Below are 15,670 nucleotides of genomic sequence, written 5' to 3'. Positions count from 1 at the left end.
TCGTAGCAAACTTTTACTCTTGTGATATTTTTCATCCTTAATCTACCACTCTAGATATTTCTAATGATTCTCCTACGTAGACTCTTCCTATTTTATGTATTGGATTTGTCTATTTGCCTGTGAAAGGACTCAAGCCCTCCCTCCCCTACACACACGATTTATTATGCACCAAAATTCCGTTGCCAGATTAATTTGCACCCTCATAATTCTACAGAATACCATGCTTTTCACTTGACTCACCAACACTTCATGGATTCTCCGACTTCAAAGAAAAATCCTTGTCCTTGGTAGTGACGTTCAAATCTTCACCACTCACAGCACAATCATTGTTCTCCTACTAGTCAACTAGACTCTGGGTCAGGAGCCTTCCTGCTTCCACCTCAAGCCTTCATTCTCTCTCTCCTCTTTCACTGATCTAACCTAGACATTCAAAGCAAGTACCCCTACCAGGTATTGGCAAAGACGTGATACAACAGGAACACATGTATTTCAGGGGAGTATAATTGCTACATCCACTTTGGAAAACAGTTTGGCATTATCTACTGAAGTTGAACATGTATGTACCAGATGATCCAGCAATTCCACTCCTCATTATATACAATATGTGTACCAAGAAATATTTTACAAGGATGTTTATTGCAGCATTAATTATAATTGCTCTAAACTAGAAATGACCCAATGTTCAATAACAATAGAATGGATATAGAAAGTGTGGTATATTCAAATGATTTTTGACAAATTCCAACATGAATGAAACTAATGAGCAGAATGGTGAATAAAGAAGCCAGACACAAAGCAATATGTAATATATGATTATATTTATATAATGTTCAAGGCAGCTCTAAACTATAGGGTTAGAAATCAAGATAATGTTTGTTTACCTTTGATGAAGAGGGGGAAATGGGATTGTGAGGGAGCATGAGGTTGCTGTAGCCGTAGAAATGTTCTATATTTTGAGCCAGGTGGTGTTTACCTGGTATTAGCTTTTATATGATTCATTCCTTATGCACTTTTCTATAAGTGCACTGTACTTTGAGTTAAAAAATAATAATTTAGAAAGTACTTGGGCTTTCAAAAACTCCTGCGTGTTTTTTTTAAAGAGACCATGTGGAAACGCACAGTCAAAAAACCTCTCATTCTTAGCCAAAGCAATCTTGAGAACTGGAGCTGGAGGAATCAGGCTCCCTGACTTCAGACTATACTACAAAGCTACAGTAATCAAGACAGTATGGTACTGGCACAAAAACAGAAATATAGATCAGTGGAACAGGATAGAAAGCCCAGAGATAAACCCATGCACATATGGTCACCTTATCTTTGATAAAGGAGGCAAGAATATACAGTGGAGAAAAGACAGCCTCTTCAATAAGTGGTGCTGGGAAAACTGGACAGCTACATGTAAAACAATGAAATTAGAACATTCCCTAACACCATACACAAAAATAAATTCAAAATGGATTAGAGACATAAATGTTAAGACCGGACACTATAAAACTCTTAGAGGAAAACATAGGAAGAACACTCTTTGACATAAATCACAGAAAGATCTTTTTTGATCCACCTCCTAGAGTAATGGAAATAAAAATAAACAAACGGGATCTAATGAAGCTTAAAAGTTTTTGCACAGCAAAGGAACCCACAAACAAGACGAAAAGACAACCCTCAGAATGGGAGAAAATATTTGCAAACGAATCAACGGACAAAGGATTAATCTCCAAAAATATAAACAGCTCATGCAGCTCAATATTAAAAAACAAACAACCCAATCCAAAAATGGGCAGAAGACCTAAATAGACATTTCTCCAAAGAAGATATACAGATTACCAACAAACACATGAAAGAATGCTCAACATCATTAATCATTAGAGGAATGCAAATCAAAACTACAATGAGATATCAGAATGGCCATCATCAAAAAATCTAGAAACAATAAATGCTGGAGAGGGTGTGGAGAAAAGGGAACACTCTTGCACTGTTGGTGGGAATGTAAATTGATACAGCCACTATGGAGAACAGTATGGAGGTTCCTAAAAAAACTAAAAACAGAACCACCATACAACCCAGCAATCCCACTACTGGGCATATACCCTGAGAAAACCATAATTCAAAAAGAGTCATGTCCCAAAATGTTCATTGCAGCTCTATTTACAATAGCCAGGACATGGAAGCAACCTAAGTGTCCATCAACAGATGAATGGATAAAGAAGATGTGGCACATATATACAATGGAATATTACTCAGCAATAAAAAGAAACAAAATTGAGATATTTGTAGTGAGGTGGATGGACCTAGAGTCTGTCATACAGAGTGAAGTAAGTCAGAAAGAGAAAACAAATACTGTATGCGAACACATATATATGGAATCTAAGAAAAAAAAAAAGGTCATGTAAAACCTAGGGGTAAGACGGGAATAAAGACACAGACCTACTAGAGAATGGACTTGAGGATATGGGGAGGGGGAAGGGTAAGCTGTGACAAAGTGAGAGAGTGGCATGGACATATATACACTACCAAACATAAAATAGATAGCTAGTGGGAAGCAGCCGCATAGCACAGCGAGATTAGCTCGGTGGTTTGTGACCACCTAGAGGGGTGGGATAGGGAGAGTGGGAGGGAGGGAGACGCAAGAGGGAAGAGATATGGGAACATATGTATATGTATAACTCATTCACTTTGTTATAAAGCAGAAATTAACACACCATTGTAAAGCAATCATACTCCAATAAAGATGTTAAAAAAGAAAAAAAACCTCTCATTCTTTAGTGATGAGATGCACATTTGTTATCCCAGTTTGTATATCCTGCCATATGTGTTATGAAAATCTTATACTCCAGTAACCTTCTTTATTGTAGAATATTTTTCCTAAGTTTCTATGTTAATTGCAATGTGGTTTAAGGTAGGATTTTTCTGTTCAATTAACAAAGTTCCAAATCACTCAATCTACTAAATATTTACAGTAGAAAGGGAACAAAATAAAAAAGAGAAGGAGAGGAGGAAGGGTCAAAAATATGTTACTTAGGGTGTCTGACATGTTTGACAAAACAAAACTTTAAAACATACTCTCTTCCTGATCTAAACTGATTTTCTATTCTACAGTCTGCATGTGAAAAAACAAATTTGATAATTTTGAACAGTTACCTTTAGGTATTTCAAATTTTATTTTTTTTCTGGCTGTTTGCTTACCTAGTATTGCTTATCTAATACAAACTTGAATCCATGAAAAATAGGACTAAAGAAAAACATGTGCAAGCGATTCCAAATAAAAGTGAATGAAAACTCCAATTGAAATCTCTTTAATATGTAATTTTAAACCACTTTAAAGGGTCACAGCTACTTGTGCTAATGTAGGAACTGTTTTAAAATGGCATGCTATTTTGATAATCAGGATTTTTTTGGTGTTTTAGGATAGAGTTGACAGAAGAAAAGATCTTCATATGAAGTAAACTTTTTGAAAATTTAAATAGAGTTGTAAAAAGAGCATATAAATTCAACTCCATCTTTCTGTTAAAATGCCTTTTTAAAGTTTGAAGTATTTTAATTAAAATATGCCTATTACATAAGATAGAGTCATGAGTCATTAATGAAACTTGGAATTTTCACATTATAACAGAAGGGATGCCATATAGCAAAGATAAAAATTACAGTGAGGAAATCCAAAGTATTTTTTTATGTGTCAGAATGTAAAATAACATGATTTGACTTTAGCTAACTCTGTTTAAAAAATAAAAGATGATATTCTTCCAATGTGAAACACACTAGAGGAAAGGCTATTTATGAGATGTTTCTTATTTCTGTGGGGGGAACAAAAAACTGGGGTTATGTCCAAAGTAAATGGAAACCTTCAAAAGTTCTTAGAACAATTTCCAGTGAACATCTGTAACTACTAAAAGTATATCAGCCGAGATTATACCTCACCATGGACAGTTCTGCTATTGAAAGTTATTGACGTTAGCTCTTACAGCTTCCTCAGCTGCAACAATTAGTTAGAACTTTGGCAGAGAGCATAGAGATGAAAGAATCCATGCCTTTACACCAGTTCTCTTCTTGTGTGCTTCATCCTCTCACCCGTATCAGGCATGTTCTGTGAGCTGGAGGGTGTGCTTACTTGGTGAAATCAACTGCCAAAAATCCATTTTCTCCCACTTAGAGGAATTTATGATCCATCTTATCCTTAGTCTTCAGAAAAGAAACAAAATTGAGACTTAATAATTTGCACTTTGGCCACATGTAGGAAATTCAGTTGACCTAAACGTGAAGCATGACTTAGAAAGAGTTGAATGTTTTCTATTCTGGGCTGGCGTTACATACTTTCTGTTGTCTCCTCTACTAGATCAACTGGTGATTAGGTTGATATTTGTAGTCAGAAAGGAAAGGTAGCTTTGGAGTGGTCTGAGAAGAAGAAGAGTTGCATTCATGTCTATAAAATCCCTAAGAAATGGCTTCAGTTGGCAGATCCAATGGTGCATTTGCCTGACACTCAAGAGACAAGTGCTTTACCAAGGTAAATGATATATTAACATTGATGTGAGTGAACTACAAATGTATTAAAGCTATCATAAAATATAGCCTAACAGTGCCGTTAAGCCATAATCTAAGTGAGTTGCAGAATAGTGCCTGAGGATTTTTACTTCAGGTTAAAAGGCAATGCAGTTGCATGTCTAGCAGGAAAAGCTTCCTCTTAATTCTTCAGAAAAGAAGCAGGGAGATCTGACCATCTCTATATTTTCCTCACTTAAACAGGGCTGAAAGTAAAGGAAGTATGCGTCTGAAAGTTAGGTTCTGCCAAACAGGACTAAATTTAACCTGTAAGTGGACAATAGTAAAGAGACAGATGGGTGAAATTTATGGAGAGCCCTTTGGGAAGTGGCCTCAAACAGGTGGCTTCCCGAAAGGAGTCAGTGTATATAGTGTTTTTAGCTGTAGAAGAAAGGTGAGAAAGAGATGGGTTGGCAATAAGTACATGGTTGCTTGCTGACTAAGGCTTGATATTGCTTGTCAGGTGTGTCTATTTTTGTCTGAAATTCAAAAGCTATTTCATTGTACTATGAGAAGAGCAGAAGGTCTTGGGTGCTGTGATTGGTTATTGTTTTGAAAAAGAAAGAAAATTATCTTTCATTTTCTCTCCATTGGCGATAAATCCCCAGTGGCAGTTTGAAGGACATTCCAAATCACTGCAACTACAGTAGGGAGTTTTTGAGTCTGTTATTTCTGACTAACGTTTTGCAAATGCTCTCACCATTCTACCCAAAACTGCAAATAGAAGCCTACAAAAGCAGTTTTGCAAAAAATGTTTCAATGTTGTCACTTGCTTTGAACTCCAAAGCAAAATCAGATTCTACCTTTAAGGTTTTTACCAAAAGGTACTTTGAAGACTGTGCCAAAAGAAGCCTTGCATCCCCCCACGCCCAAAGGGAAAACTGTATTTGCAATAATATTTCCTATGAAATCTTCATGGTACATTTTATCATATAAAATTGAAGTTATTAAAAAAAATAGAGAGAGATGGTCATCATGTGCCATATACTATGTTCCAGCTGCAACCTAGAACAAAACAAAACCAGTTTCTGTGGGAGTACTATAGCTTATAATCCAATGGGGGAGGTCAAACAGATTAAATAATCACAGTCTTTGTAGGCTAAGTGCTGTAATACCCACCATTTTAATCGCTCAGAGAACTAAAATTTATCCATCTGTTGATGAACATTTAGGTTGCTTCCATATCTTGGCAATTGTAAATAATGCTGTTATGTACATTGGGGTGCATATATCTTTTTGAATTATTGTTTTTGTTTCTTTTGGTTATACACTTTTGATTAGAATTGCTGGATGACAGTTACTTCTATTTTTAGTCTTTTGAGAAGCCTTCATACTGTTTTCCACAGTGGCTGCACCAATTTACATTCCCACCAACAGTTTTTTTTTTTTTTTTTTTGGCAGTACTGCGTGGCTTGTGGGATCTTGGTTCCCTGACCAGGGATCAAACCTGTGCCCGCTGCAGTGGAAAGGCAGAGTCCTAACCACTGGACCACCAGGGAAGTCCCACTTGTGTTCTTTTTGATGGCAGCCGATCTGACAGGTGTGAGATGATATCTCATTGTGGTTTTGATTGCATTTCCCTGATGATTATTGATGTTGAGCATCTTTTCATGTGCCTGTTGGGTATCTGCATGTCCTCTTTTGGAAAAATGTCTATTCCAGTCTTTTGCCCCCTTTTTTGATCAGGGTTTTGGTTTGTTTGTTTTTATTTTTTGATGTTGAATTGTATGAGCTGTTTCTATATTTTGGATATTAACCACTTTTCGATCGTATCATTTGCAAATATTTTCTCCCATTCAGTAGGTTGTCTATTCATTTGTCAGTGGTTTCCTTTGATATGCAAAAAGCTTTTAAGTTTAATTAGGTCCCGTTTGTTTATTTTTGCTTTTATTTCCTTTGCTTTAGGAGAGAGATCAAAAAAATTTTTTTTTCTGTGATTTATGTCAGAGTGTTCTGCCTATGTTTTCCTGTAAATTTTTATAACATCTTGTCTTACATTTACATCTTTAATCCATTTTGAGTTTGTTTTTGTATATGGCATTAGAGAATGTTCTATTTTTTTTCTTTTACATGTAGCTGTCCAGTTTTCCGAACACCATTTATTGAAGAGACTGTCTTTTCTCCATTTTATATTCTTGCCTCCTTTGTCATAGATTAATTGACCATAGTGTGTGCATGTATTTCTGAGCTCTCTATTTGGTTCCATTGATCTGTTTGTGTGCAAGTACCATACTGTTTTGAGGACTATAGCTTTGTAGTATAGTCTGAAGTCAGGGAACATGATTCCTTCAGCTCTGTCTTCTTTCTCAATTTTGTCTTGGCCATTTTGGGTCTTTTGTGTTTCCATATAAAATTTTAAGTTATTTTTTAAGATGTGGTATACACACACACACACACACACACACACACACACAATGGACTACTACTCAATCATAAAAAAGAAGGAAATTTTGCCATTTGCAACAACAGGGATGGACTTTGAAGGTATTATGCTGAGTGGAATAAGTGAGACAGAGAAAGACAAATACTGCATGATATCACTTTATATGTGAAATCTAAAAACTACAACAAACTAATGCAGATAGCAAAAAAGAAATAGACTCACAGATATAGAGAACAAATTAGTGTTTACCAGTGGGGAGAGGAAGTGGGAGAGGGACACTATAGGGGTAGGGGATTAAGAGGTACAAACTATTGAGTATAAAATAAGCTACAAGGAGATATTGTACAACACAGGAATATAGCCAATATTCCATAATAACTATGAATGGAATCTAACCTTTAAAAATTGTGAATCACTACATTGTACACCTATAACTTATATAACATTGTATATCAACTAAACTTCAATAAAAAAAGAACCAAAGTTTGATTCTCATTTACCTGAAACTCCAGTGCCAGTAGATGTTTCTAGTCAGGGCCAGGTGATGGATAGTCATTTTTGTAACACTCTTAGTGTGAATAGACTTTATTAGTGGAGGTGAGAGGTGATCCTAAAAGATGTGACTGAAGGACAAGGCTCTTTCCTTCTTAGGGATCTTTCTTCTGTAGGTCCTCAGGGATTCTACCTGCAGATAGGAACACAGAATAAAGGATCATGTATGAGATGTTTTAAGGCCAGGACTGATTGTGGCATGATTTATATTTGGCTGTATTCCCTTGTGAAGAATTCAGTCACATCTCACATCTATCTGAAAGAACATAGCCCGGCTCTGTAACAAGAGGAAAAGGCAAACAGTTTTCTAAACAACTAGCCAGTTTCTGTGACACAAGGTAACGTGATAAGGAAGTACACAGAGCTGTTGGAGCATCTAAAAAATACATTGAAGTGAAACTTGGAGGAAGCACGATGTCAAGGAAGGCTTTCTGCATGAGATGACAACTTCCCTGGGAATTGAAGGAGAAACAAGAGTTGAACGTGTGAAAAAGAGTTGAGAAGAAGGTTGTCTGGACAGAAGGAAATAATTCTAAAAGCAAACAGGAATAATTAGGATATTCTAAATTCTATTAAGGAATTAAGACAAAGTGCTTTTTTACATGTTTCAGAGTATGAGTTTTGAAAAATTAATAATGAGATTATTTTCCATAAATGTAATTCTGGTAAGATTTAGAATTCTTCCATGTGAGTTAGTCCCAGGATCAATAGGGAGACAAGGATTTGCTTTATCTTGGCTGCTATGGTTTAAGTGATCCCCTTAAGAACTTTGGCAGCATCCAGCTCCACAAAGACCAGAGGATGGGAAATTTGAAAGTATTATGTAATTTCAGGAAGCAACAAGCTATGACATTCATTAGACTTGATGAAATAGATGTTGTAAGAAGCTAATTTAACCATTTTATGTTAGACATTATAATCCCAATTCAGAATTGTAAGGAATGTTCAATATCCTTTGCTTTCCATCATGTGGACAAAAGAACATTCCATATTGAGTTGGTATTTCACTCTTTCAGTTAAAGATTGTATGACATAAAATTGATACCAGCTTCTCATTAACCCTCTTGTTTTTTCTCCTCTGTCTCAATCCCCCCTAAAAAAAAAAAAGAATGGTGAAAATATGATATGTTGAAGACAACTTAGTGTTTGAAATATTTTTTTTAAATAATTTTTATTTCTATTTTTCTAATTAGGTTTTGAGCTTCTTGAGGCCAAGGACTGTGTCTGAAAACACATACAGTGGCTAACACAAGGTAAGTCTACAACACATCTTAACTCCTTTTCTTCCTAGGGTCGTAGCACCCTGATAAAATGCCTGATATGTAGTTGGCACTCAACAAATATTGGTTTGGGTGGATGAAATATTCAAACATTATATTATATTCACTTGATATTCCTCTTATAAAATATACTAAGACTGAGTTGTTTTTTTTTTCTTTTATAAATAAAATTACAACACACTCAAAACAGTGGAACAACTAGGAAAAAATCTGTCAATGACAGATTTATTTTTCAGTTCTGAATTATAGATGGTGTTAGTCATGAGTATGTGAGAAATCTAACAATGGGTTAATGTTTTGATCTGGAGTAGCAGATGCCTATAAGATTTAAATGTTGATTGAATTTAGCTGCTGCTGCCATGAAATTATTAGCCCTTGGCAGTGGTCTCGCCTATATACTTTATTTTGGTTCTTCTGGAGCTACAAAGCTATTTATTGTTAATGAGGGAATAAAGTGAGAAAACAAATTAGCAAATAGATTAAAAAAATTTTAACTGTCTAATCTCCGTTAAACAACTGCAGGTTATCAATTTTCACTACCTTCCAACAAAACTTTGCTATTAACACAGCTTTGTTACCCTACATATCCTCTCTCTAATATAATCATTCATCTCTCATACTTTTTGATAAAATTCTCTACCAAGTACCTTTTTTCATTGCAGCTTCACAGTGTGTGTCTAATCTTAAAATTATAATTCTTTGAAATAAATAATTCCTATGCTTGCTAAGATATTTGATCTGTTGGCTCACCACTTAAAACTATTATCTAGTATAAATATGTTATGACTTATAAAATAAACTTAATGGTTTTTAATTGTTGTTTCTAAATGCAAATTTTTTAAATGAAGTTTACAAAGTTTAGAAGTTCCTTAGCATGCTCAAATACTCTTATCTGCTAAAAATGTTGTATTCCCAATTTAAAGGACAGGATGCCACGTCCCATATTTCCTTTTAACTTCATTTTGGGGTTGATACTTCTTATGACTCTAAGGTAAAGCATGTATCTGTATATAGAAAAGGTACACAAAGATCCTTCAGAAACCAAGATGCCATTGAAGTCAAATAAGATGAGGATTAAACAAACAAATGAGAGATGGAGATTGTAGGAAATTTAATTTCAGGCTTTCAGCCTGTTTCCCCTTTGGTTTCTATTTTATACATTAAGATTCAGCTCACTTTTACCCTAAAGCTTTCTTGGATACTCCTCGTCAAAATGATGTCTTATTCTTCTTCTGAACTCCCATGTGTCTTTGTTCATGACTCTCTTATGATACTAATAATTCTGCTTTTATGGTTCAGCAATTTGTATAGATCAGTTCCCATCTTCTGAGCATGTTATATTCCAGAGTTAATTTAAAAACCAGTTGTTTGGAAATCCAAGTTACTTATTCTCATAAAACTAATAATAGAAGTGATGTTCCTATTTTCTTTTAAGTTCTACTGCTGTCTGATCTAGTGCCGACCGAAGTATTTCAAATATACCTCCATTTATGACATTGCTTCTTCAGGACAAATCAATTCTATTATAAGGTGAAGCCCAGTACACTTTCTTTAGGGCATTATATTTGATCAGTATTTACCAAATTGTCTTCCCCTTCATTTATCTAAGACCACCAGCTCACTCACAGTGTTGTTTCAGGGCACTGTGTTAGAAATTCTTATTTCCCTTTCTAGTCTGTGAATGTTATATAATCAGTCTTGATTGCAGGCATCTAAATCCAATACTTTGCAAAATATTTAACTTCTTAATCTTGCCAAAGAAAAGACAGCTTTCTTATTTAATGTATCTCTTAAATATATTTAACCTTTGTTTTTGCTGTGCATATTATGTGCAAAGCAATTTGCACACCTATTTCATTTACTTTTCACATTATACTTCTGAGGTTAGTACTCTAATTATCTCCCCGTTAAGATGAAGGACCTGAGAATTGGAGAAACTAAATATCTTACCCAATTTCATACAAGTGGTAGTAGTATCAGAATTCTAACCCAGTAGAACTCCAGAGACAACAAGGCCACTATGTTTTGACATGGTCCTTGATTGCCCTGAGTTGAGAGAACTAAAACCATCTTACTAGATGGCAAAAGCACGAGGCTTCCACTCTCCTGCCAGTTCCTCCTTAAGTGCCTGGGTTGTAAACTTTTTGAAAGGAGCGTCTGTGTCTTTTTACTCATGTTTATACTCGTCACAGTGGCTGAAAGACTGCCTTGACATCATGGATACTTAATAAGTGATTGATTGAGAACATTATGAGATATATAAAATACTGTTAATGATAAATACACTATTCTGTAATTAAAGGTTTAAAACACTTTGCCTTAGGGCCGTTGACCAAGTTTAGTCAATTTGGTTAAATGAGCTTTCTTCTTCATGTAATTGTGTCACTTTTCATAGTTGGATTAAGCTAACGCTAGCAAGAAACTGTTAAAATGTCTGAATTTGGAAATTCACAGATATGTGGGGTGAACCTGATATTACTGTGGGTTCTATATCCAAATGGTGTGCTAATTTTGGCAAGTGCAATTTAGTTTCTTGTTAATGATAACATTTGAATATTTGCCGTGCCGTATCATGTTTTAATATAAGGACCAATGCCAATGCCTATAAATATTTTCATATAACTAATAGTAACCTTCTGCAATTTTAGTCAATTCTTGGAATTGCATCAGTTAAGAAAGTCAGAAATACTATGTTTTTTTTAGGTGATTTTAAGAGTTGTTTATAAAGTTCTGACTAGCACTATTTTAGAGAAATAAAGCAGATCTGCTAACTAAGGCATCCCATTAAGTGAGCCTGATTTCAGTTATTCTGAGTGAAGAAGTAATTAACATTATACACAGCAGGGACATATTCAGGTCTCTATTATAGTTTTTTGATTACAGTATTAACTTGACAGTCTCAGATAGAGAAAAAGTTAATCTAATTAAAGGAAGGTTAATTGTGTATGCAGACTGTATGGCCAGAAGAAGAAAGCTCAGCAGGATGTTTTCTGGGCATTTCTGCTTGAGAGAGTTACTTTTTTTATTCAGCGGTAATAACCAAAATGTTCATATTATACACATAGCATTAAAAAGAAAGACTTATTCCAAGGATTTACTAGCAAGACAATTTAGGAACTATGATATGTATAATCTAATGGTGTGTATGGGGGTTGACTAAATGCTTTCCAGCTCTAACTGCTTTCCAGCTCCATAATTGTAGTGATTCTGCACCATGAATAGACTTAGAGTTTAATTCAATGTCTACATTTGTATGGTTAGAGAACATCAGAACTAAAATATACTTTAAAGACTCCAGGCCATGCTTTGTACATGATAAATTTAGACCCAGAGAAGAAAAATGGGCTGCCCAAGATCAAAAAGATATTTGGTAGAATATCTGTGACTCAGGTTCTTTTTTGTTTTGTTTTGTTTTTTTAACTATGCATTGAAAACCATATTATCTTTTGAATTAAAAAGAAAAAAAAGAAAAGGAAAGAAAAATTGAGACAAAGACAAGGGAAGTTCACATAATTCAGTCTCCTACTCCATAGGAAACTTCCCCATGACACACAGTCAGCCAGTCAGTGATTAAAACTATACATAAACCTCATTTTCATTACTGGGTAGCTCCAACTGCAAGAAAAGTCTTCTTCATATTGATGCAAAAATATACCTGTCTTTATTTCTTCCTTTAGTCTTCTGTTTTCTGTGTAAAATATCCATACCTACTTCATCCATTCTTTTTACGACGTGAGTTTCAGATATTTCATCCTGTGATACCTTCTCCTAGCATATCAATAAAATGTTTCAGGTTGATGCCTAGAATTAAACACAGTGTGACACATGTTACCTGGGTGCTACCATAAGTACGTGGAAACACTATTATCTCTTGATCTGACCATTGTGCTTTTGGCTTTTTAAATTAACTGTGCCTTTTGCATGATTTCAGTTGCCCTTATGAAACAACTAAAGCCTAATGCTGTTTTTCACATGGACTACTGTAAATAAGGGGTTCACACCTGTTTTTAAATTGGATTATTTTTATCATGTTTAAGTCAAGATTGACAGGCTTAAACATATTTGCTATCATCATCACCATAAACATCAAAAACATTACTAGTTTGGGTTATTTGAGTTGCTCAAGAAAGTGATGATGATTAAAAAAAAAGATTTTAAGTCTAAATTTAGTTCATAATGGCTAAAAATAAAACAAGTAGTATAAAATAAATTGTAAGATAGTTATACAGATTATAACATATTTCTCCCTAAAAATGCTATATATTAATCAATATAAAGTATACATCTTCTAGTTTTGGTCATATTCATCAATTCTCTTCTAGAAATAGAAGCTGAAAATGGTTAGGTCCCTTCAATTTTGCTGTGAACTTTAAGTTGCTCTTAGAAGATAAAGTCTTGGGCTTCCCTGGTGGCACAGTGGTTGAGAGTCCACCTGCCGATGCAGGGGACACAGGTTCGTGCCCCAGTCCAGAAAGATCCCACATGCCATGGAGCGCCTGGGCCCGTCAGCCATGGCTGCTGAGCCTGTGCGTACCGCAAAAAAAAAAAGAAGATAAAGTCTTAATTAAAAAAAAAAAAAATCCTGCCTTACATTTTTTTTCTCTAAATGAGGGTGGTCTTTAGGAGAATATATATATTTAAATCAAGACAAGAAGGAAAAAATTCCCTAAGTAAAGAAGGTTAGGAGAAAATGAATGGTATTTAACAGCTGAGTAGAGCTGTAAATAGAAGTTGACCTGTAACTCCCAGTGAACTTAATGGTCAAATCGTCCAACATTATATTTATGCAAATTTAGATGTCCCTCTCTAGAAATAAATGACTGAATGAATAATTTTAATCAAATTCAATCATAGGTGTTCAAGTGTAGAACTAGAACAATCACAGTAGTACACTGAGAAACTTCTTAGGTGTCAAATCCCTGTGTTCACATTTAACTGTCTCATTTTCTTCCACTATTTTCCTATTTATAGGCTGTAGAAAGATGGGTAATGAAATATCAGGGTAGCATTTTGAGGTTGTCTGAAATACTAAATTTTGGTGCCTGATAGCTGACATCTGCTGTCCAAAGGAATGGGCTTGGAGACTCAGTTATAAAGGATTACCCAGAAGTTAAGTTCAAGAAGGATGTATAAAAGGCTGTGAGGTTGTTTTGTTTGTTTGTTTTGTGTTTTTTTTTTTTTTTTTGAGATCTCCAGGATCTGGGAACTAAACTATACCCATTGCATTTGGCTCTGTATTTCTAAATTATGCAAGTTTGTGCTAGTACCTGACCTATTTCTCAAACATTCAATGGGATGAAGACAGGAGTGCCTAGAATGGACTACGTTGAACAGGGGGATAGTTGCCTGGGTCAGGGGCAATGTATAGGAAGGGAAGTAACAAAACAGGGTCATATAAGGAGGGGAGTGTTCTGTAAAATGGGCAGTAAGTATCGTTTTGAGTCCTAAGTTTATAAGAATTGTTAAGACAATCTTTTGTACATTTGATAAACATGCCTTGTATGATCTTATATAATTTATTAAAAAATATTTTAGGGGTTAATTGTTTTGGTGGTGGATGGCCTAAAGATACTTTTTATAAAAATCTCATTTTTTTTTTAAATCTTGAGCACATGAAGGTGTTCCAAACTTAAAAAAAAAAAAAAGACTTTTGAATCTGATCCCAGATTTTCCTATGCAGAATCATATTTTTTAAATCATATTTTAAAAGATCAGAAATCGCCTGTAGTTATAGAATGGAATTATGAAATTTCCTATGTAATATCTTTGGTTTGAGACAGCTGTCTACAGTTTACTTGAGATTTTCATATTACTGCAATTTAAAACCATAGAAATGTCAAAAAAAGATTGTCTATATAATGTTTTCTCCTCGAGCACAGGATTATGCTCCTAAAAATCCTTGAGACAGATAAATTTTTATACATTAGACCTATAAAATTTACAAGGTTATATTTGTACCAATCTAAGTTAATTTTATCTTCATTAAAAGTAGGTAGGCATGGGACTTCCCCAGTGGCACAGTCGTTAAGAATCTGCCTGCCAGTGCAGGGGACACGGGTTTGAGCCCTGGTCCGGGAAGATGCCACATGCCACGGAGCAACTAAGCCCGTGTGCCACAACTACTGAGCCTGTGCTCTAGAGCTCGCGAGGCACAACTACTGAAGCCCACGTGCCTAGAGCCTGTGCACCACAGCAAGAGAAACCACCACAATGAGAAGCCCGTGCACCACAATGAAGAGTAACCCCCGCTCCCCGCAACTAGAGAAAGCCCGCACACAGCAACAAAGACCCAACACAGCCAAAAGTAAATAAATAAAAATAAATTTATTTTTAAAAAAGTAGGTAGGCGTAATAAGTAAAAACAGTTGTAATAATTTATCTTACATGAGTAATTGTGGGTATGCACAAAGTCATTTCTTCTTTCTTCTATTCACTGAATATTTATTAACCATTCAGTGCCCTAGATGATTGAAATACAAAGATGAAAAGAAAAAGTGAAACCTGCCCTCAAGCAGTTTACGACTTACTGCAGAGACAACATGAAAGAAATAAGTGTAACAATGTTTTATAGTACCTTTTAAGGTAGAAACATGCATAGGCGAAAATTGGGGCATACAGCTAGAGTACCTTACAGTAGACCGGGTGCTCCACAGATGCTGGTGATACAGTGTTGAACAAAAATATTTTATGTTAGAGTAGGGGAGGTAGATGGTAAAGAGAAATAATTGAGGTATAGAGTATATTAGATAGTGAAGAGCAGGGGTGAGGTTTAAAATATTTAACAACCAGCATAAATGAGTACCTACTCATCAAATTGACATGAGGCCTCTCAGAAGGGAAGTTTACTCTACCTGCTGAATATCAGACTCAGAATCAGCACTAATAGGAAAACAAAAGCAGGGAAGGAAAATTAAAGTAT

At 35.1% G+C, this 15,670-nt stretch overlaps 1 protein-coding gene across 8 annotated transcripts in view; it reads left to right on the top strand.

Moving 5' to 3' along the window:
• PTPRD (protein tyrosine phosphatase receptor type D) overlaps positions 1–15,670 on the top strand; it is a 2,143,764-nt gene that overhangs the window by 1,325,467 nt on the left and 802,627 nt on the right. For all 8 annotated transcript variants that reach the window (XM_060300920.1, XM_060300919.1, XM_060300918.1 and 5 more), the window contains exon 9: positions 8,665–8,724. The gene's annotated coding sequence lies outside the window, so the exon portion shown is untranslated. The remainder of the gene's footprint in view (positions 1–8,664; positions 8,725–15,670) is intronic.

The sequence above is a fragment of the Globicephala melas genome, chromosome 6 (assembly GCF_963455315.2).
Source record: "Globicephala melas chromosome 6, mGloMel1.2, whole genome shotgun sequence".
Classification (NCBI taxonomy): Eukaryota; Metazoa; Chordata; class Mammalia; order Artiodactyla; family Delphinidae; genus Globicephala; species Globicephala melas.
Note: the sequence above shows the minus strand (reverse complement) of the source record. Positions and strands in the feature narration are given on the sequence as shown.